Raw genomic sequence first — 13,645 nt, forward strand, 5'->3', positions numbered from 1 at the left:
TCCTTGTAGTGATGTCGCATCCTTGGTAGAATATTTGTACTAATTGGCAGGTGTCTAAACCATGTTGCGGACATCCTCTTAGTAATTTTCCAAATCTTGTTCAAGCCTCATATAAAGTTTCATTTGGTTTCTGTGTGAAAGTAACAATTTCTCCTTGAAGTCTCACGGCTTTAGATGCCGGAAAGAATTGTTTAAGAAATTTTTCAACTAAAACGTCCCATGTATCAATCGCCCCTTCAGGTAACGATTCCAACCAATCTTTGGCTTCTCCCTTTAAAGTCCAGGGAAATAACATGAGATATATCTGTTCATCCTCAACTTCTCTTATTTTAAATAGTGTGCAGATCCTATTAAAGGTACGAAGATGTTCATTTGGATCTTCCTTCGGCGCACCACTAAATTGGCATTGATTAGTTACCATGTGTAGAATTTGTCCCTTGATTTCATAATCTGGCGCATTAATGTCAGGTTGAGTAATTGCGTGATCTTGGCCAGTGCGTTTAGCTCGCATTCGGTCTTCCATACTTAGAGGTTTCAGATTCTCCATAATTGAATTTGTTGAATCTGAATCACTAGAGAATTCTGATTTAATGGTTAGTTCCTCAACAATCTCTGTTTGAATGATTGGTGGTTCCGGAGGAAAAATTAGTGGTTCAGGATCTATGAATTGTCCCTGAATATTCTCCGAATTCTCAATTGTGAGGTCGGGTTCAAAAAATGGATTATCGGAAATTTGAATTGGAGTAATTGGTTGACTGGATGACGATTCTAAAGAAAAATCAACGGCGACAATATTTGCTAGATGTCTTGATCGAGTTACAGGTGGAGAACGTACAAAAGGTGGTGAACGTTTTGCTCGGTGCATTCACTGAATATCCTATTAGTTTTTAAAAAGAAAGAAAAATTATATAAGTTATCCAATTAATAGACTTTTCTGATTTTGCCCACGTTTCGAATAGCCAAAAGATGCAGCAGAGGGGCAGGATTCGTTTGGTCTCAATATAATTGAGTACTGTTTGGCTCCAATAACCCGGTCCACGTACAAATCCAACTATTACTACGAACCAGAAAATTTCGATGTCTATCAATTTAACCGCTTAGAATAATTTTTCGTAATTTAAAGAAATTTTAAAGAAGAAATAGAAAAAAAAACGAAGTCCTAAAACTAGAATGTCGAGAAATAAGAAAAAAAAAGAGTGCGTCGAAAAACGTCGAAAAACGTCGAAAAATAAAAGGTCGAAAAATAATAGGCGTCGAAAAATAAAAATAAGAAAGTAGCGCGTCGAAACTTAAAATGGAACTAAAAACTAAAAATTAAAAGTTGCGTCTAAAAATATTAAAGCTTAAAAGAAATTCTATATCCCAAATGGCAATAACTTAAAAAGGTACTAAAACTTAAAAAGGCGTCGCAAAATTCTAAAGCACCTAAATCTTAGTCTAAAGAAAAAGCACTTAAGTGATTTTACGGCAAAGCTTAAAAATCTAGAAGCAAAAATACTATGGCAAAAACTATCACTTAAAACTAAAAACGAGCGAAAAATACAAATATTAAAATAAATTAAAAAGGAACAAAATATAAAAATATACTTAAAGTTGTAAAAAGTACAATTTTTATAAAAATATTATTTTTATATTATTTATTTTATAAAACTATTAATTTTATATATTAATAAAAACTAAAACTAAAAATACAAATTAAATCTAAAAACTAAAATTAAACAATTTAAAATATTAACCCTAATTAGGGTTTTAAATAAATAATAATAATAATAATTACTCCGTAATGATTGCTGTTAGAAGTCAAATGTGGCGTGTCAGGTACCCTCATGCGATCGCATGGGTTTTTACCTTCGGGCTCATGCGATCGCATGAGCTAGGGTTACGGGCCACAGTCTGGGCTGCTACAGTGATCGGGCCGAGTGTTTTATATTTTTTTTCTGTTTTAATTTTCTATTTTAAATTAATACAAAATATTTAAATAAAATTTATATTTTTACAAACTTAAAAATAAAAATAAAGAAACTTTATAACACTTAAATATTTAACATACTATTAAAAATATATAATTTTTTTGTTTTTCTTTTTATATTTTTGAATATATTATTTAAAACGTATTTTTACAAAAGCGAATTTTTATAAAAGTAAACTTAAATTAATAAAAATCTTTTTTTTATATAGCGTTGCACTTCCGGCATTTAAGCAGAATTGTCCCAGGCAGCGGCGCCAAAAATGCTTGATGTGTGCGAGGTGTACTAGGAAATAATATTATTTTTACAATGAAATACTATTAAATACGATACAATTTTACACAAGATATTTATTTATTTATAGAATGGATATACCTAAACCTTGCTACAACACTTATAGGCAGTGTACCTAATCGTACAGTAGTGTAGTTTTTAGTAAGTCCGGTTCATCCACAGGGAACTCTTTTAAACAAGCTTAACGCTATATTAGTTTTAATTTATAAAAATACAAATATATATATATATATATATATATATATAAGTAATATTATTATTATAAAAAGGGAGTTTTTACCGTTTAATGACCGATTTGTCGATTTTTAAAACTTTAGTCGCAGTTAAAACCTAATGTAAAATATTAAATAAATAAAAAGACTTAATTTAAAGCGTAAAGTAAATAACGATAATGAAATTGCGATAAATAAAAGTGCGATAAAATAAAATTGCGATAATTAAAGAGTACAATAATTAAAAGTGAAATTAAATACAAAGACAATAAATAAAAGTGCAATAATTAAAAGTGCAATTAAATATAAAATAAAGGAAATTAAATATGAAATAAAGGAATTATGCTTATTTAAATTTCCGTAATAATGATGGTTGACGTGTTGATTTTTAGTTTATTCCCATGGGTTAATTGTTCTTTGTCCTGGATTATTCAATATGTCCATACGGATTTGTCCATAATAGTCCATCAGTCATAATCATAAAATGCGAAAGTCTTCGCCAAATTATTCTTATTCCCGAAGTCAAATATTCCAACTAATTGGGGATTCGAATTGTAACAAGGTTTTAATACTTTATTTAATGAATACACCAGGTTATCGACTGCGTGTAAACCAAGGTTTTACTACTTTGTTAACAATTACACCAATTACCCTTGAATGTAATCAACCCTTGTTTCAACAAGTCTACTAACTATTAATCCAGTTCCGTGTCCGGTAAAATGAACAATTATTGGTATTTATAGATATCCCGCCCACCGTACCCAGTCAAGCGTATGTGGTTATATATAAATACGTCAAATTATAAGTCTATATATTAAATTAACGAGGTATCGTTTAGTTAATATAAAGCCCATTAATAGCCCATAGTCTAATTTCCACAACTGTCGTTCTTTTGTCCAAACCCCAATTATGGTATAAAGCCCAATTACCCAATCTTAATATTTTTAGCCCAACATCATGATTACTTCGTCTTAAATAAGCATAATAATAACTTAGCTACGAGACATTAAATTAAAAATAACATTAACCATAACTTACAGTGATTAAAAATAGCGTAGCGTTACACGGACAGAGTTTCGACTTACAAGACCTTAAAACATTCGACTAACCCAACCTTATTATTATCACTAACTTAAAATTAAAATTACAAATTGAGATTACTAATTGGAGTGATACTTGGTGAAATGTCCCGTTCTTATTGATTAAAAACGTTCCATATTAATTGATTTCGTTGGGAGGTTTTGACCTCTATATGAGACGTTTTTCAAAGACTGCATTCATTTTTAAAACAAACCATAACCTTTATTTCATAGATAAAGGTTTTAAAAACTTTACGTAGATTATCAAATAATGATAATCTAAAATATCCTGTTTACACACGACCATTACATAATGGTTTACAATACAAATATGTTACAACAAAATAAGTTTCTTGAATGCAGTTTTTACACAATATCATACAAGCATGGACTCCAAATCTCGTCCTTATTTAAGTATGCGACAGCGGAAGCTCTTAATAATCACCTGAGAATAAACATGCTTAAAACGTCAACAAAAATGTTGGTGAGTTATAGGTTTAACCTATATATATCAAATCATAATAATAGACCACAAGATTTCATATTTCAATACACATCCCATACATAGAGATAAAAATCATTCATATGGTGAACACCTGGTAACCGACATTAACAAGATGCATATATAAGAATATCCCCATCATTCCGGGACACCCTTCGGATATGATATAAATTTCGAAGTACTAAAGCATCCGGTACTTTGGATGGGGCTTGTTGGGCCCGATAGATCTATCTTTAGGATTCGCGTCAATTAGGGTGTCTGTTCCCCAATTCTTAGATTACCAGACTTAATAAAAAGGGGCATATTCGATTTCGATAATTCAACCATAGAATGTAGTTTCACGTACTTGTGTCTATTTTGTAAATCATTTATAAAACCTGCATGTATTCTCATCCCAAAAATATTAGATTTTAAAAGTGGGACTATAACTCACTTTCACAGATTTTTACTTCGTCGGGAAGTAAGACTTGGCCACTGGTTGATTCACGAACCTATAACAATATATACATATATATCAAAGTATGTTCAAAATATATTTACAACACTTTTAATATATTTTGATGTTTTAAGTTTATTAAGTCAGCTGTCCTCGTTAGTAACCTACAACTAGTTGTCCACAGTTAGATGTACAGAAATAAATCGATAAATATTATCTTGAATCAATCCACGACCCAGTGTATACGTATCTCAGTATTGATCACAACTCATACTATATATATTTTAGAATCAACCTCAACCCTGTATAGCTAACTCCAACATTCACATATAGAGTGTCTATGGTTGTTCCGAAATATATATAGATGTGTCGACATGATAGGTCGAAACATTGTATACGTGTCTATGGTATCTCAAGATTACATAATACAAGTTGATTAAGTTATGGTTGGAATAGATTTGTTACCAATTTTCACGTAGCTAAAATGAGAAAAATTATCCAATCTTGTTTTACCCATAACTTCTTCATTTTAAATCCGTTTTGAGTGAATCAAATTGCTATGGTTTCATATTGAACTCTATTTTATGAATCTAAACAGAAAAAGTGAAGGTTTATAGTCGGAAAAATAAGTTACAAGTCGTTTTTGTAAAGGTAGTCATTTCAGTCGAAAGAACGACGTCTAGATGACCATTTTAGAAAACATACTTCCACTTTGAGTTTAACCATAATTTTTGGATATAGTTTCATGTTCATAATAAAAATCATTTTCTCATAATAACAACTTTTAAATCAAAGTTTATCATAGTTTTTAATTAACTAACCCAAAACAGCCCGCGGTGTTACTACGACGGCGTAAATCCGGTTTTACGGTGTTTTTCGTGTTTCCAGGTTTTAAATCATTAAGTTAGCATATCATATAGATATAGAACATGTGTTTAGTTGATTTTAAAAGTCAAGTTAGAAGGATTAACTTTTGTTTGCGAACAAGTTTAGAATTAACTAAACTATGTTCTAGTGATTACAAGTTTAAACCTTCGAATAAGATAGCTTTATATGTATGAATCGAATGATGTTATGAACATCATTACTACATTAAGTTCCTTGGATAAACCTACTGGAAAAGAGAAAAATAGATCTAGCTTCAACGGATCCTTGGATGGCTCGAAGTTCTTGAAGCAGAATCATGACACGAAAACAAGTTCAAGTAAGATCATCACTTGAAATAAGATTGTTATAGTTATAGAAATTGAACCAAAGTTTGAATATGATTATTACCTTGTATTAGAATGATAACCTACTGTAAGAAACAAAGATTTCTTGAGGTTGGATGATCACCTTATAAGATTGGAAGTGAGCTAGCAAACTTGAAAGTATTCTTGATTTTATGTAACTAGAACTTGTAAAATATATGAAGAACACTTAGAACTTGAAGATAGAACTTGAGAGAGATCAATTAGATGAAGAAAATTGAAGAATGAAAGTGTTTGTAGGTGTTTTTAGTCGTTGGTGTATGGATTAGATATAAAGGATATGTAATTTTGTTTTCATGTAAATAAGTCATGAATGATTACTCATATTTTTGTAATTTTATGAGATATTTCATGCTAGTTGTCAAATGATGGTTCCCACATGTGTTAGGTGACTCACATGGGCTGCTAAGAGCTGATCATTGGAGTGTATATACCAATAGTACATACATCTAAAAGCTGTGTATTGTACGAGTACGAATACGGGTGCATACGAGTAGAATTGTTGATGAAACTGAACGAGGATGTAATTGTAAGCATTTTTGTTAAGTAGAAGTATTTTTATAAGTGTATTGAAGTCTTTCAAAAGTGTATAAATACATATTAAAACACTACATGTATATACATTTTAACTGAGTCGTTAAGTCATCGTTAGTCGTTACATGTAAGTGTTGTTTTGAAACCTTTAGGTTAACGATCTTGTTAAATGTTGTTAACCCAATGTTTATAATATCAAATGAGATTTTAAATTATTATATTATCATGATATTATCATGTATGAATATCTCTTAATATGATATACATACATTAAATGTCTTTACAACGATAATCGTTACATATATGTCTCGTTTAAAAATCATTAAGTTAGTAGTCTTCTTTTTACATATGTAGTTCATTGTTAATATACTTAATGATATGTTTACTTATCATAGTATCATGTTAACTATATATATATCCATATATATGTCATCATATAGTTTTTACAAGTTTTAACGTTCGTGAATCACCGGTCAACTTGGGTGGTCAATTGTCTATATGAAACATATTTCAATTAATCAAGTCTTAACAAGTTTGATTGCTTAACATGTTGGAAACATTTAATCATGTAAATATCAATCTCAATTAATATATATAAACATGGAAAAGTTCTGGTCACTACAGTACCTACCCGTTAAATAAATTTCGTCCCGAAATTTTAAGCTGTTGAAGGTGTTGACGAATCTTCTGGAAATAGATGCGGGTATTTCTTCTTCACCTGATCTTCACGCTCCCAGGTGAACTCGGGTCCTCTACGAGCATTCCATCGAACCTTAACAATTGGTATCTTGTTTTGCTTAAGTCTTTTAACCTCACGATCCATTATTTCGACGGGTTCTTTGATGAATTGAAGTTTTTCGTTGATTTGGATTTCATCTAACGGAATAGTGAGATCTTCTTTAGCAAAACATTTCTTCAAATTCGAGACGTGGAAAGTGTTATGTACAGCCGCGAGTTGTTGAGGTAACTCAAGTCGGTAAGCTACTGGTCCGACACGATCAATAATCTTGAATGGTCCAACATACCTTGGATTTAATTTCCCTCGTTTACCAAATCGAACAACGCCTTTCCAAGGTGCAACTTTAAGCATGACCATCTCTCCAATTTCAAATTCTATATCTTTTCTTTTAATGTCAGCGTAGCTCTTTTGTCGACTTTGGGCGGTTTTCAACCGTTGTTGAATTTGGATGATCTTCTCGGTAGTTTCTTGTATAATCTCCGGACCCGTAATCTGTCTATCCCCCACTTCACTCCAACAAATCGGAGACCTGCACTTTCTACCATAAAGTGCTTCAAACGGCTCCATCTCAATGCTTGAATGGTAGCTGTTGTTGTAGGAAAATTCTGCTAACGGTAGATGTCGATCCCAGCTGTTTCCGAAATCAATAACACATGCTCGTAGCATGTCTTCAAGCGTTTGTATCGTCCTTTCACTCTGCCCATCAGTTTGTGGATGATAGGCAGTACTCATGTCTAGACGAGTTCCTAATGCTTGCTGTAATGTCTGCCAGAATCTTGAAATAAATCTGCCATCCCTATCAGAGATAATAGAGATTGGTATTCCATGTCTGGAGACGACTTCCTTCAAATACAGTCGTGCTAACTTCTCCATCTTGTCATCTTCTCTTATTGGCAGGAAGTGTGCTGATTTAGTGAGACGATCAACTATTACCCAAATAGTATCAAAACCACTTGCAGTCCTTGGCAATTTAGTGATGAAATCCATGGTAATGTTTTCCCATTTCCATTCCGAGATTTCGGGTTGTTGAAGTAGACCTGATGGTTTCTGATGCTCAGCTTTGACCTTAGAACACGTCAAACATTCTCCTACGTATTTAGCAACATCGGCTTTCATACCCGGCCACCAAAAATGTTTCTTGAGATCCTTGTACATCTTCCCCGTTCCAGGATGTATTGAGTATCTGGTTTTATGAGCTTCTCTAAGTACCATTTCTCTCATATCTCCAAATTTTGGTACCCAAATCCTTTCAGCCCTATACCGGGTTCCGTCTTCCCGAATATTAAGATGCTTCTCCGATCCTTTGGGTATTTCATCCTTTAAATTTCCCTCTTTTAAAACTCCTTGTTGTGCGTCCTTTATTTGAGTAGTAAGGTTATTATGAATCATTATATTCATAGATTTTACTCGAATGGGTTCTCTGTCCTTCCTGGTCAAGGCATCGGCTACCACATTTGCCTTCCCCGGGTGGTAACGAATCTCAAAGTCGTAATCATTCAATAATTCAATCCACCTACGCTGCCTCATATTCAGTTGTTTCTGATTAAATATGTGTTGAAGACTTTTGTGGTCGGTATATATAATACTTTTGACCCCATATAAGTAGTGCCTCCAAGTCTTTAATGCAAAAACAACCGCGCCTAATTCCAAATCATGCGTCGTATAATTTTGTTCGTGAATCTTCAATTGTCTAGACGCATAAGCAATCACCTTCATTTCGTTACATTAATACACAACCGAGACCTTGCTTTGATGCGTCACAATAAATCACAAAATCATTATTCCCTTCAGGTAATGACAATATAGGTGCCGTAGTTAGCTTTTTCTTCAATAACTGAAACGCTTTCTCTTGTTCATCATTCCATTCAAATTTCTTCCCTTTATGCGTTAATGCAGTCAAGGGTTTTGCTATTCTGGAAAAATCTTGGATGAACCTTCTGTAGTAACCAGCTAGTCCTAAAAACTGGCGTATGTGTTTCGGAGTTTTCGGGATTTCCCACTTTTCAACAGTTTCTATCTTTGCCGAATCCACCTTAATACCTTCTTTGTTCACTATGTGACCGAGGAATTGAACTTCTTCCAACCAAAATGCACACTTTGAAAACTTAGCGTACAATTCTTCCTTCCTCAATACTTCTAACACCTTTCTCAAATGTTCACCGTGTTCTTGGTCATTCTTTGAGTAAATAAGTATGTCATCAATGAAAACAATGACAAACTTGTCAATGTATGGTCCACACACTCGGTTCATAAGGTCCATGAACACAGCTGGTGCATTAGTTAAACCAAACGGCATGACCATAAACTCGTAATGACCGTAACGTGTTCTGAAAGCAGTCTTTGGAATATCATCTTCTTTCACCCGCATTTGATGATACCCGGAACGTAAGTCAATCTTTGAATAAACAGACGAGCCTTGTAGTTGATCAAATAAGTCGTCGATTCTCGGTAGTGGGTAGCGGTTCTTGATGGTAAGTTTGTTCAACTCTCGGTAGTCGATACACAACCTAAATGTGCCATCTTTCTTCTTGACAAACAAAACAGGAGCTCCCCACGGTGATGTGCTTGGTCGAATGAAACCACGCTCTAAAAGTTCTTGTAATTGGCTTTGCAGTTCTTTCATCTCGCTGGGTGCGAGTCTGTAAGGAGCACGAGCTATTGGTGCAGCTCCTGGTACAAGATCTATTTGAAATTCAACGGATCGATGTGGGGTAATCCCGGTAATTCTTTCGGAAATACATCGGGAAATTCTTTTGCGACGGGAACATCATTGATGCTCTTTTCTTCAGTTTGTACTTTCTCGACGTGTGCTAGAACAGCATAGCAACCTTTTCTTATTAGTTTTTGTGCCTTCAAATTACTAATAAGATGTAGCTTTGTGTTGCCCTTTTCTCCGTACACCATTAAGGGTTTTCCTTTTTCTCGTATAATGCGAATTGCATTTTTGTAACAAACGATCTCTGCTTTCACTTCTTTCAACCAGTCCATACCGATTATCACATCAAAACTCCCTAACTCTACTGGTATCAAGTCAATCTTAAATGTTTCGCTAATCAGTTTAATTTCTCGATTCCGACATATATTATCTGCTGAAATTAATTTACCATTTGCTAATTCGAGTAAAAATTTACTATCCAAAGGCGTCAATGGACAACTTAATTTAGCACAAAAATCTCTACTCATATAGCTTCTATCCGCACCCGAATCAAATAAAACGTAAGCAGATTTATTGTCAATAAGAAACGTACCCGTAACAAGCTCCGGGTCTTCCTGTGCCTCTGCCGCATTAATATTGAAAACTCTTCCGCGGCCTTGTCCATTCGTGTTCTCCTGGTTCGGGCAATTTCTAATAATGTTGCCCGGTTTTCCACATTTATAACAAACTACATTGGCATAACTTGCTCCGACACTACTTGCTCCGCCATTACTCATTCCGACACCATTTGTTCCTTTCGTTCTATTAACCCCTGGTCCGTAGACCTCACACTTCGCCGCGCTATGACCATTTCTTTTACACTTGTTGCAAAATTTGGTGCAGAACCCCGAGTGATACTTTTCACACCTTTGGCATAGCTGCTTCTGATTGTTGTTGTTGTTGCGGTTATTATTGTTGTTGGGATGATTGTTGTAGTTGTTGTTGTTGTTGTTGTTGTTGTTGTTGTTGTTGTTGTTGTTGGGCCATTTGTTGTAGTTGCGATTGATGTTGCGATTGTTGGGATAATTGTTGCGATTATTGTTGTAATTGCTGTCGTTGTTGTATTGGTGATTCTTATCACCGTTTTCCTCCCATTTTCTTTTGACTTGCTTCACATTGGCCTCTTCAGCAGTCTGTTCTTTAATTCTTTCTTCAATCTGGTTCACTAGTTTGTGAGCCATTCTACATGCCTGTTGTATGGAGGTGGGCTCATGTGAACTTATATCTTCTTGGATTCTTTCCGGTAATCCTTTCACAAACGCGTCGATCTTCTCTTCCTCATCTTCGAATGCTCCCGGACACAATAGGCACAATTCTGTGAATCGTCTTTCGTACGTGGTAATATCAAATCCTTGGGTTTGTAACCCTCTAAGTTCTGTCTTGAGCTTATTGACCTCGGTTCTGGGACGGTACTTCTCGTTCATCAAGTGCTTGAATGCTGACCACGGTAGTGCGTACGCATCGTCTTGTCCCACTTGCTCTAGATAGGTATTCCACCATGTTAACGCAGAACCTGTGAAGGTATGCGTAGCGTACTTCACTTTGTCCTCTTCAGTACACTTACTTATGGCAAACACCGATTCGACCTTCTCGGTCCACCGTTTCAATCCGATCGGTCCTTCGGTTCCATCAAATTCCAAAGGTTTGCAGGCAGTGAATTCTTTGTAGGTGCATCCTACACGATTTCCTGTACTGCTAGATCCAAGGTTATTGTTGGTATGTAGCGCAGCCTGTACTGCGGCTATGTTTGAAGCTAGAAAAGTACGGAATTCCTCTTCATTCATATTCACGGTGTGTCGAGTAGTCGGTGCCATTTCCTTCAAAATAGTCAAATGGAACAAGTTAATCATACAGAATATTAAGAGTAGTTAATAGTATTTCGTAGCATAATATGAACTCATTTATAAAAGCTTTTTCTTCATATTAGCGTTTTATAAGTTTAAATTCGGGTAGTACCTACCCGTTAAGTTCATACTTAGTAGCTAATATACAATTCAACTACTACAATTCTATATGAAAAACTGATTATAATAATATTTCGCGTTCAAACTTTTACACAATATTTTACAAACTTACAATACCGCTTATTTTACATATAGCATGAAATATAGCACACAATAAATTTGATACAAGATGGTTGTGAAGATAATTCTAGCTAGTACACAAGTCGTTCAGCAAAGGCAATAAAGACACGTAATTCATACGTCCAGAAACAAGTCATGCATTCTGGTTTTACTAGGATTACTTCCCATCCTTGGTCTTGTGGAACATAACCGTTATGGCCGTTGATAAGACAGCGTGTTGTAACGTCGTCAAAGGGACGAGGGTTACGTAATGTCCAACAGTCCCATAACAATCTAAAAACCTCATTTCTTACCCCAATTACCGACTCCGTCACTTGTGGGAACGTTTTGTTTAATAGTTGTAGCCCGATGTTCTTGTTCTCACTTTGGTGAGAAGCGAACATTACTAATCCGTAAGCATAACATGCTTCTTTATGTTGCATGTTAGCCGCTTTTTCTAAATCACGAAGTCCAATATTCGGATATATTGAGTCAAAATAATTTCTTAACCCGTTGCGTAAAATAGCATTTGGGTTCCCCGCAATATATGCGTCAAAGTAAACACATCGTAACTTATGGGTTTCCCAATGTGATATCCCCCATCTTTCAAACAAAAGTCTCTTATAAACCAAGGCATTCTTGGAACGTTCTTCGAATGTCTTACAAACTGATCTCGCCTTAAATAGTTGTGCCGAGGAATTCTGACCGACTCTAGACAAGATTTCATCAATCATGTCTCCGGGTAGGTCTCTTAAAATATTGGGTTGTCTATCCATTTTGTGTTTTTATACTGTAAAATAGACAAGAGTTAGATTCATAAAAAAATACTTATTAATACAAGCAATTTTTACATATATCATAAAGCATAAGCACACTATATTACATATATTACACCACACGAATACAACTATCTTATTCCGACTCGCTCGTTTCTTCTTGTTCGGTTTTGGTTCGTTTTGCCAAGTTTCTAGGGATATATGATGTTCCCCTAATACGAGCCGTCGTTGTCCACATTGGTTTAGAAAAACCTGGTGGTTTAGAGGTTCCCGGGTCATTGTTACAACTTAAGGACTTCGGGGGTTGACGATACATATAAAGTTCATCGGGGTTGGAATTAGATTTCTCTATTTTTATGCCCTTTCCCTTATTATTTTCTTTTGCCTTTTTAAATTCAGTTGGGGTAATTTCTATAACATCATCGGAATTCTCGTCGGAATCCGATTCATCGGAGAATTGGTAATCCTCCCAATATTTTGCTTCCTTGGCGGAAACACCATTGACCATAATTAACCTTGGTCGGTTGGTTGAGGATTCTCTTTTACTTAACCGTTTTATTATTTCCCCCACCGGTTCTATTTCTTCTTCCGGTTCCGATTCTTCTTCCGGTTCCGATTCTTCTTCCGGTTCCGACTCTTCTTCCGGTTCCTCTTCGGGAACTTGTGAATCAGTCCACGAATCATTCCAATTTACATTTGACTCTTCATTATTATTAGGTGAGTCAATGGGACTTGTTCTAGAGGTAGACATCTATCACATAATATCAAACGCGTTAAGAGATTAATATATCACATAATATTCACATTTTAAAAATATATAGTTTCCAACAAAATTTGTTAAGCAATCATTTTTCAAGTAAACACGGTCGAAGTCCAGACTCACTAATGCATCCTAATAAACTCGATAAGACACACTAATGCAAAATTCTGGTTCTCTAAGACCAACGCTCTGATACCAACTGAAATGTCCCGTTCTTATTGATTAAAAACGTTCCATATTAATTGATTTCGTTGCGAGGTTTTGACCTCTATATGAGACGTTTTTCAAAGACTGCATTCATTTTTAAAACAAACCATAACCTTTATTTCATAGATAAA

Source organism: Rutidosis leptorrhynchoides, chromosome 3 (genome assembly GCF_046630445.1).
Source record: "Rutidosis leptorrhynchoides isolate AG116_Rl617_1_P2 chromosome 3, CSIRO_AGI_Rlap_v1, whole genome shotgun sequence".
NCBI lineage: Eukaryota > Viridiplantae > Streptophyta > Magnoliopsida > Asterales > Asteraceae > Rutidosis > Rutidosis leptorrhynchoides.